Source organism: Tachysurus fulvidraco, chromosome 2 (assembly GCF_022655615.1).
Source record: "Tachysurus fulvidraco isolate hzauxx_2018 chromosome 2, HZAU_PFXX_2.0, whole genome shotgun sequence".
In the NCBI taxonomy this organism is placed as follows: domain Eukaryota; kingdom Metazoa; phylum Chordata; class Actinopteri; order Siluriformes; family Bagridae; genus Tachysurus; species Tachysurus fulvidraco.
The window spans coordinates 23486688-23497244 of NC_062519.1; the positions used below are offsets into that span (position 1 = coordinate 23486688).

Here is a 10557-nt window from a genome sequence, read left to right on the forward strand (position 1 = left end):
ATTGAGTACCGTAGTATGCGACATTATACACTGCGTGACTGCGTACGACTCCAACTGCAGATGCGCAAATCTTAAAGATGAATCGGTAAACATCAGGGTTCTAAACGATACGATTTAGATTCTTAAGGCAACGATTCGATCTTGGACGATATCACTGAATCTGCTGCAAAACGATATGTTCGATTTCAGTTCAGTTCAGTTGGATCTTTTTTATTTGTGCATGTTAACAATGGACAGTGTTACTGAGATATACGATTCTGGATACATGTTATTAATGTGTAAATGTATGCCTAATGAGTAAGTCAGAGACCATGGTAGGAAGAATAAATACAATAAATAAATGAATACAAAAAACAGTCAATAACTTTACTGTACTACACTGTACTGTCACCAAATTCATCTCACACATCACTGATGTCCTGATACATATACTACAACACTTATTTGGGAGAAATGTATTTTTGTTTATTTATTATGATTTTTCATAATTTTAAAAAATCAATAACTTTACTGTAATACACTGTACTGTCACCAAAGCCAGAACACACATCACTTATGTCCTAATTGATACACTACAACATTTATTTGTGGGAAATGCCTTTTTATGATTTTTCATCATTTTAAAAAATCACTTTACTGTAATACACTGTATTGTCACCAAATTCAACTCACACATCACTGGTGTCCTGATACATATACTACAACACTTATTTTGGGGATATGTCTTTTTGTTTACGTTTTATTTTTTCATAATAATAGAAAATCAACAAAAGGACATTTCTCCCAAATAAGTGTTGTAGTATAACTATGAGGACATCAAAGATGTGTGATGTGAGTTTGGTCACAATACAGTGTATTACAGTAAAGTTATTGATTTTTTAACATTATGAAAAATCATAAAAAATCAACAAAAAGACATTTCCCCAAAATAAGTGTTGTAGTATAACTATCAGGACATCAATGATGTGTGATGTGAGTTTGGTCACAATACAGTGTATTACAGTAAAGTTACTGAATATAATTTCCATAATAGTCAAGTTATTGATTTTTTTCATATTATAAAAAATTTGAGAAAAATTTGGTTGTAGCTGCCTCGCTACATTACTACGATAGAATGATGTGTTATTTGTATAGTAACACCCTTTAGTTCAGGAGCTATTGACTCAGGAAACTTGAATCTGTGAATATGAGGCCAACTTCTCCGCTGCTTTGACACGAATCTACGTAGACCCCTCCCACCTCATGCGTGCATGCAGCAATGCACAGACTGGACATAATTTTATTAGTTGCCTAGAAGAGTGCAAAGCGCGCATTGGCTGTGAGGGATAATAGAGAGTGCACGGACTTGCTGAATGAAACAGGGAAGTTTGTGATTGTTCCGCCGGTGTAGAGAGACACAATACTCGCGGCGCCGTTGCACATGATGTCAAAACCAAAATCTGGCTTTCAGAAAAGAAAGGAGAGGGAGGAGAGAAAAAGAAAACAAAAGGAGGGAAAAAACTCCTCACAATTTTTTTTTCTAGAGAGAGCAGGTGAGATGTAAAGCACTGCACAACGTCAGTGCTAGCCAGTAAAATAAATGCTTGCTAAGTTGTTTCCAAGCATGTGATAAATGTTCTTATCATACTACTAAACTCTGAAGTACCACGGAAAGTGTGAGAAGTATTTTTAGAGATTAAATGTGAATATAAAACAATGTTTGCACATTGTGGGTTTTTGCATCAAAACATTATGAATGTGGTCCAACATTTTACATGAATAACGGTATATATAATTGTAAACTGGCAAAGTATGAATGAATTACAAAAAAATTAAGCACATAACACTCTGTTCTAGAAACAGCCACAGAAAGTGAACTGCAATTTTTTTTTTCCTTAATTTTTTAAAATTTTTACTTAGTTTTTCCATCTATTTTAAAGGTTAGGACATATTGTGATCAAAATATGATATGCAGTGCAAATAGTTGTCGTGGCCTAATGGTTAGAGAGTCTGACTCGTAACCCGAAAGTTGTGGGTTCGAGTCTCTGGCCGGCCACGACTGAGATGCCCTTTGAGCAAGGCACCGAACCTCCCCAACTGCTCCCCGGGCGCCGCAGCATAAATGGCTGCCCACTGCTCCGGGTATGTGTTCACGGTGTGTGTGTGTTCACTGCTGTGTGTGTGCACTTTGGATGGGTTAAATGCAGAGAACGAATTCTGAGTATGGGTCACCGTACTTAGCTGTATGTCACGTCACTTTATATACTTCAATGCTGTAAGGCAGTACAAGTGGTTACTAAATCACTGAATCATATGTCCTGTCTATAGTAATGCAAATTTTAATATACTAATTGCCCAAACAGTATCTTAGCATAGGGCCCCCGATCCTGTGCTACGCCCCTGTGTCAAGGCGCCTATGGATCAAATGATTTTTTGTCATGAATCTTGTGACATTATAATGTTGATGAATGAATGCTGGTAATATCCCAATCTTACATTATTCTTTTATTAAGTGCCACTAAGGTAGTCAGGGTACCTTCTGTTAAATTAGTATAGCTGCTAGGAGGATTCTAGGTTCTATTTAAAATACAAAGAAAAGCAATCCCATCAATGGACCCTTTTCTGTGTTGCGTTCAGGGACTTGCTTCCATACTTGGAAGGGGACCACAAAGAGAATGAGGGGGGAGCTTCCTACTGCAGGCCATTCAGGAGAACACTTACAGCCTGGACCTTTTCTGGACTTTTCTGGACTCTTGACATGATACCTACTACCACAGCTGGACCTTTGTACAATTACACAATAGCACAGTTTGCACTACATGCACATTTTTGCCCTTTATTAATATATAACATTCTATGTTTAACATACACATCACTGTACCATATTAAGATCCAATCACTGTATTCAGATATTATCTTTTCTAGTTTTGTTATATTTATTTTATTGCAATTTTTTATGTCTTTTTTTCTTTCTTATTTGTGCCTTATTTGTATTCTTTCGCAATACTTCTATTCTTTTCACCTTATTGTTAATTGGCTATATTTTTATATTCCCTACATATGGTGTATGACTGTGTATATGACAAATAAAATTTTTTATTTATTTTCGATTTTAATTTTTTTTATTATTTTAATTATTTTTACTATGATTATTATATAAAAGCACTATTAAACTTGACTTTATCAATAAAGGTAAACCATAATACCATTTTAATGTTTTAAATTAAATGCTTGGCAGGCTTTATTGTTCCTCCTGGCTGAACTGATAAAGCAAGCACACACAAGATTTCCCCAGGATGATCTGCTGGATGCTTGTCTTCAGTTGTTGACATGGGTTTGACATAGCTATATTAATCAAAGTGACCTCTGGTGTAACTCATAATTACGGTCAACTTTAATAAGTGGAATCAGGCTCTTTTATATTAACAGAAATAGACAGGACAAACTTTTAAAAAAAAATGTATTAAAGAAAAGGCAACCAATACAATTTGTAAATCAAGGTGACACCAGAGCAGTTGTTAATTTTATTCTCATGAAATTTATGTTGAAGTGAAATCCGTGATTCGACTACCAACTAATTGCTCTATAAAGTAACATAGAGGGGAGCAACACCTGCTCCATGCTGGCTCTTCACTGGTGTCCCCCAAGGCTTAGTACACGGTCCTCTCCTTTTCTCCTTATACTGTATACTTACTCTTTTGGCAAAGTTATATCCTCACATGGGTTCTCTTACCACTGTTAGGCTGATGACTCTCAACTTATGTTCTTCCATCCATCAGATACCATGGCTTCTGCTCAGATTTATCATCATGGATGATGGCTTACTATTTTATATCTTAATATAAATTAATATCTTAATATTTAAAACTGAAGTGCTCGTCATCCCAAGTGATTCATCTCCAGGTCAGGATATTGCGATATCAAGTCAAGTCAAATCAAGTCACCTTTATTGTCACATCACCACAGCACATGTGCCATGGTGAGTGAAATTCTTGGGAGCGAGCTCCAGAAATTGCAGAACCATTTACATACAGTAGTTAAGAAACAGAAATTAGAACAATTTACAAACAGGTTAAAAAAATGTGCAAAATGCTTAGTACCAGTTGAAATGTGCAAATGCGGAAAATGTGGAAAAGATGCAATGTGCTCATACACAGTCATTACACACAGTGTACTACTAGACATATTTACAATGAACTACCCATTATATACAGTATGAATTATATATGTGTGTATATATATATATATATATATATATATATATATATATATATATATATATATATATATATATATATACATATATACATAGTATAAGTATAAATATAAATAATAAATAATAATATATAAGTATAAATATAAATAATATATATAAGTATTATATAAATGTAATATATATGTAACATGTATCCCTACACAACAATCTGATCTCCCCTTCGACCACAGCTCGCAACCTTGGGGTAACCACAGACAATCAACTGTAATTTTCCTTGAATGTTTTTAAGGTGGCACGGCCATGAAGGTTTCTTCTTTACAAGAGAAGTATTCAGTCAGTTTTATTCACACAGGCTACTTTTTCATTCTCTTAACTACTGTGACTCATGCTGTCAGGTTTACCTCTGTACATAATTCATCCTCTGCAAATGATTCAAACTGCAGCTGCATGACCTGTTTTTAACCTGCTTAAGTTCTTACATACCACCCCACTGCAGCGTTTCAGGTTTTAAACACTGATGCTTGCCTACAAAGCCAAAAATGGACCAGCTCCATCTTACCTCATATCTCTTATCACTCCTCACACTGCACCTCGATCCCTCAGATCTACAGCACTGCTCTACTGGTCCCACCATCAGGCTAAGAGGTACAGTATACAGGTAGGTATACAGCAAATAGGTAGTTATGCAGGTAGGTACACAGCAATGGTGGAATGAACTTCCTCTAGATGTTCGTACAACGCGTGAAGACCTACATCTTCCTGAAACCCTTAATAAGTTAATAATCACACTTAATAAGAGACTTTCACACACTCATACTGTATACTGTTTCCTTTTTGTCCTGACTGTATCAAGCCTTTTAGCTGTGTGTTTATAGTTCTTCTTGGATCTTGTTTCTTTCTTTTTTTTTTAATCCTGTTTATCCCAAAACCTTGTGACAGGTACATCATGATGAGAGTACAGGCAGAACAGATAAAACAAGACATAAGCTGGATTGTAGGTTGTACAACATTTGTATCTCACATACAGGAGATCTGGCTATGTGGACTGCCAATTTTGTGGAGTGTCATATCACAAAACTAATTCGGCTGAAGAACTTACAACCCAGACGTCCCCCAGGGCTCATTCTCAGGTGTCAATGGGGCTGAATGTGGAAATTTTTACATAGATCTGAAAAGAATCTCCACATCCATCAGCACTGACACCTTCTAAAAAACTGGATGATGTTCATTTGAATACAGTCTAAACTAATATTTAAAAAAAATACAATTTTCATTTGCACACACTAACGGATTGTCATCGTAGGTTTTCGTTCCTACACAAATCAAATATCATATTTAAGCTTAGTTTGTACAATTTCTTTATTTTTTTTCATGGCTTATTGGATAATACAGTTTTTTTGTTTGTTTTTTTAAACAGTAATTAACCAGTTTGTGTCTTTTCCTGGAACTGGACTTTTTAAATCCTCTTTCTCTTTGCAAGTGTTTGTCTCCCTCTAGAGGCGACATTGACTGAATGATTGATGAAAATTGGTTTCATTGGTTTTGATCTATATGACGTTAAATCATATGGAATTTTAGGACTTGTTTAAGGTGTACGATGTATATAAGTAATGAATAAGAATCATTCTGATGCTGGAAAAGAGAAACCTGAATAATGTTCTTATAATCTCTTCTTTGACCTGACCATTGGACTGAGGATTGAAACAGACTGATATTCAGGTTCAATTTTTCCAAACACTTTCCGTGACCTAAATGTGACTAACTATTCATAACGTCCCCACATGGATTTGTCATGGGTAAGTCATCACCTTCTTTGGGTAAACATCTTTGATCTGCTCTGGAGGTGAAGGTACTTGTGCTTGATTTGTCACAGCGTTCACTCTCATGGAATCAGTGTACAGACAAAGTTTTTTTTATGTACCTAGTTGCAGGTTGTTGATTTTTTTTTTTTTTTGTTGAGGTATTTGACAGCTATCTATCCCAGTCCGCTCTTCTGAAACATACACTCACATTGCCACTGCAATGCATTTGCATCCCCAACCCCCTTGCCCCAACCTCATATGTTCTCTGGATTCCCCTTGTACCGTATACCCCCATCAAGGGCATTTTTAAGTTTACTGAAATGAAACAATACTGTTAAAGTGGTTGCTGGAGAGAACAGGACAAAACTACACTTTAAACATTTAAGGAAACATACAAAAAAAAAAACATCAGACATTCAGGGAGGTCAATACAAGGATTAGACACAAGGAAAGGGAAAGACAAGGGTTGTATATATATATATATATATATATATATATATATATATATATATATATATATATATACAAGAAACTTCCACGAATACAGTCAAAGTAAATAATGACAGCAGAGGAGGAGCATCAACCAAAACAGGAAAGAAGTCAAGTCGAGTCATGTCAAGAAGCTTTTTGTTATTTCAAACATATACAGCTGCTACAATACTCCAGGAACAGGGTGTGCTATAAAACACAGAAGTACAGCAGACAGGAATAAACACAATCCACAGACATATAGAGTATAATACAGTATATAATACACTACATAAAGATGAATAAAGTGTTGTGTAACACGTAGTTAGCAGCAAAAAAGATCCAAGTGATCCTACAACTTTTGTGCGTGTGTGTGTGTGTGTGTGTGTGTGTGGGCTTGGTTTCAGTCCAGTTTCTGAGTATCCAATTTAATAGGAACACCTGCTTACCTGCTCATTTATTCGGCTATGCCGCATATCAAATCAGCCAATCACGTAGCACCATCAGCTCAATGCATCAAAATCACCCAGATACAGTACAGGTCAAGAGCTTCAGTTAATGTTCGTATTAAACATCTGAATAGAGACAAATGTCTGTGACGTTATCGGTGGCATGGATGGGTGTGTGTATGGACGTAAAACAGCAACAATCTGAAATAGTATAAATGTTTATTGCATATACAGTACGTTCATTTCTGTTAATAAATAAATAAATCAAGGGTCACTTGTCCTTACAGTATGTCACATAAATATGTGTTTTAATTCGACACTGTGTGTAGCTGATTGACTACTAGGCAGGGTTTTACTCTCGGTCTGTGCATGTGAGATTTCAACCTGTCATCCTCAAAACCAGTTTGATGTCATTCTTAGCTGAGGAAAAGTGCCCGAGGCACAACGGCCTGCCTTTTTTTCACACTGCTACGTATGAGAGATATGAGTGTGTTTAAACAAACTGTCCACTGGGCTAAGCCTGATAGTCAGTTCTCTTGCTAATAAAAGCCCCTAATGAACTAGAATGTAATAGACTTTCAGTGAAAACTCAGAGCTTCTGGAATAACTGGAGTAGAGAATAAAATGTGTATAATTCGACATGAAGCTGCTATTCAGCTACTTTCCCAAAGGAAAAAAGTACACAGCCAAAAGTGTATATGCATTTGTCAGAAATAATCCAGCCACACGGCATCATTTTGAACAGGGTTGGTCAATGCACATGTTTTCTCAATGGCATTTAGTTGCTTAGTATTTAAAATATTAATTATACACACGCACTCACACACACTTCCCAGCCTTTCTGCAGTTTTCTGAACTTCAGAGTCGACACACCCTGGTGAGCACCTTTACCGGTTTTTCCTGAAGATGTGCCCAAGGCTGATGGGGAAAAATATCAGTCACCTGAATTAAAGTGAAGTTTAGAGGTTGACTGAGCAGACGGTGTGTTCTGCCTCCTCACTGCACATTGGGTTTTTCTTTCTAATAGATCGATAAACTTCTGGCTAAAAAACTTCTGGCTTTTCGTTGGAGCTCCAGGTCTCCGGGTCTCCATGCCTTCCGCACATAGACTACAATCTCAGGTAAGCAATGAAGGAAAATTTTACAGTTTTCTAGCCAAATAATTACTCATACATGCTGCTAAACCGTCTCAGACATGTAGATGCAGTGCTGTGTAACGAAGCAGCCGATCTAATAACAACCGCAGCCGTCTGTAAGCTGTAGTGAGGACTTTGACTTGTATTTCAGTCGTACCGAGTCAAATGTTTGACGTATACATCCTTCTTGTCACGCTTCTCTAACTCAGGCGTTCAAACACAGCAGGCCTGAACACTTCTTATTTATATCTAATGACATTCAAAGCTATTGAGGAATCTTAAGCCATTGTAAAGTGTTGTGCTTTCAGGTGGTGCGACAGCTATCACACTGCTACACACTCCGCTGGGAACCTTGGCTGAAATGAACACCAGAAATTTCAGTCATTGTTTCTGGTAGTGGGCGCAGCAGACATTCGACTTGAACGGCAAATTTTCCTTCACTCCATCATCGCGTCTTGAGGATTTTTATTTATTTATTTTTAACTGATTGAATGTGTATGTATATTTTTTTAGTATCATGATGGTATTATTATCGTTGTTGTTATTATTCAATACTAGCTACAGCTGTCGAATAAATATCAAAGTCGGTCACACTGTGTTTTCTTTATAGGAGGTTAATTTCCTGATTTAAATCTCAATAACCTAAACAAGCATAAGGTTAATGTTCAGTTCAATCCATCTGTCATATTAATAAAACGAGAAATGTATATGACACAAATAAAGGTTTGATTTTTTTTATGATGTTGAAACTGACCTAAAACTCAGAATTTAAAAGTTGAATAAATCTATTAAAATATTAAATGTTAGATAAGTAAGATTATAAAAGCAATTCTTTCATATGTAAATATATACACACAGAGATATGAAGCTGTATACACAGGGGGCTGGAGCCGATTGGCTAGCAGGACGATGCTTCCTGTTTTCCAAACAAACAAACAAAAAATAAATAAATAGAATTCTGTTTCATTTTTGTCCCCCATATCAGATTATTTCCTGTTAACAAACGGATTATTTTGGATCTGTTTGCACCTGAGCACAACACCACAAACACACAGAGAACGGCACAAAGTAACACCTTGGGCTGATTTCTTTCTAGACCAGACTGTAGATTCATGCAGCCCATCAGTGACTGCCAGGGATAAAATACACAGATATTTTTCCGTAACACGTCATGATGTCAATGACTCAGTCGTGGGTGTAATAAACGTAAACGACACATAAACGATAAATTACAGATACTGTGTAACAATGCTCCAAACTGTATTATCATTCCAGTAGGAACATATACAGTTTGGGTGCTTTTATTTTTAGTCAGAGGATCAAGAAACTCGATCATCATAATCTTTTTTTGTACATTTCGTACTCGGCATCGCTATGCTAATTTGTAAGCATTTTGTTAACGTTGACCCGGTTGCCTAAAAACATGGCCACCGCCGAACAATCAGAATTCACCAGGTATATTCTAGCCCACTGATCTCAGAACCTCCTTACCGAAATTCTAGGGCACTGACCTCAGAACCTTCTTACTGAAATCGCTGTCACTGAGATTTGCCACTTTAGTTTGGAAGCTTTTCCTCTTCTAATAGTCCTAATTTATTCACTCATGCAACAACAAAAAAAATCGACCTCTTTAGTCCCAACTACTCACATTTCTTTCTGAGCATTTGCATAATATGCAAAACAAATTTTAACAAACTAGTTCTACAATTTCTCTTCTCAAAAATTACATTTTTGTCAAATGTCTTCGATTTTTTTTATTATTATTATTGAAATAGACGCTTGATGAAGTTGAACATGAAATTTGAGATGTATTGTTATCAAAAATATTTCTGCTAAGATGAAGGTGTGACCAGGGTGGAGTTCGAATTCTTGAATCTCAGGAACTGCAAGATTGATTGAGCTGAAACACCCTAATAAACATGATACCGTAGCAACCACAGCATTATTAATGAGATGTTTATCATACGTCACTCACTGACCTCAGCTTGGAGTTCTGTATTTCACCACTGGTTTCATCCCCAAGTGGCAGTAACATGTTAACACGTGTAAAGAGCCAGATCTAAAGGCATGCAGGTGAACCAGATTTGACGAAGACACCAAACATTCCCGGTTCATTATAGCATCATCACAGTCTGCGGTGCCTTCGAGTCTCTCACACAGTCGTTCTCTCATTTTCTCTTCCGTCTTTTTGCTTGTGAGCATTTATTTCATCTCAGTCTTAAGGAAGCACCAGGTTGAGACGTATAAGAAAACGAACATCACCGTCGACATATTTAAGGTCATCTGGTGTAACCTTGTGCAGCAACCAACCATATTTTTTCTTCAGAGTATATTTGGAAAAGTCTCGATTAATTGTGTCTTTCCAGAACAGGACGACGGAGTCGAAAGTGTTCATGGTGTAAGAATATTCATGATAGGATTTACAGGGAGGTGAACAAAGAGGTGGAGATTTTATTTTTAATCAGTTGACAGCTTTAACACGAAGGAAGACAAAAGAACACACACAA

The 10557-nt window shown here is 36.4% G+C and overlaps 1 long non-coding RNA gene across 1 annotated transcript; it reads left to right on the top strand.

Annotated features, from left to right (window-relative positions):
• Positions 1-7884: 7884 nt before the first annotated feature.
• On the top strand, positions 7885-9016 carry LOC113646172. The gene is made up of 2 exons (XR_003441370.2): positions 7885-8035; positions 8359-9016. It is a non-coding gene; the product is annotated as an uncharacterized LOC113646172 (long non-coding RNA).
• Positions 9017-10557: the final 1541 nt, after the last annotated feature.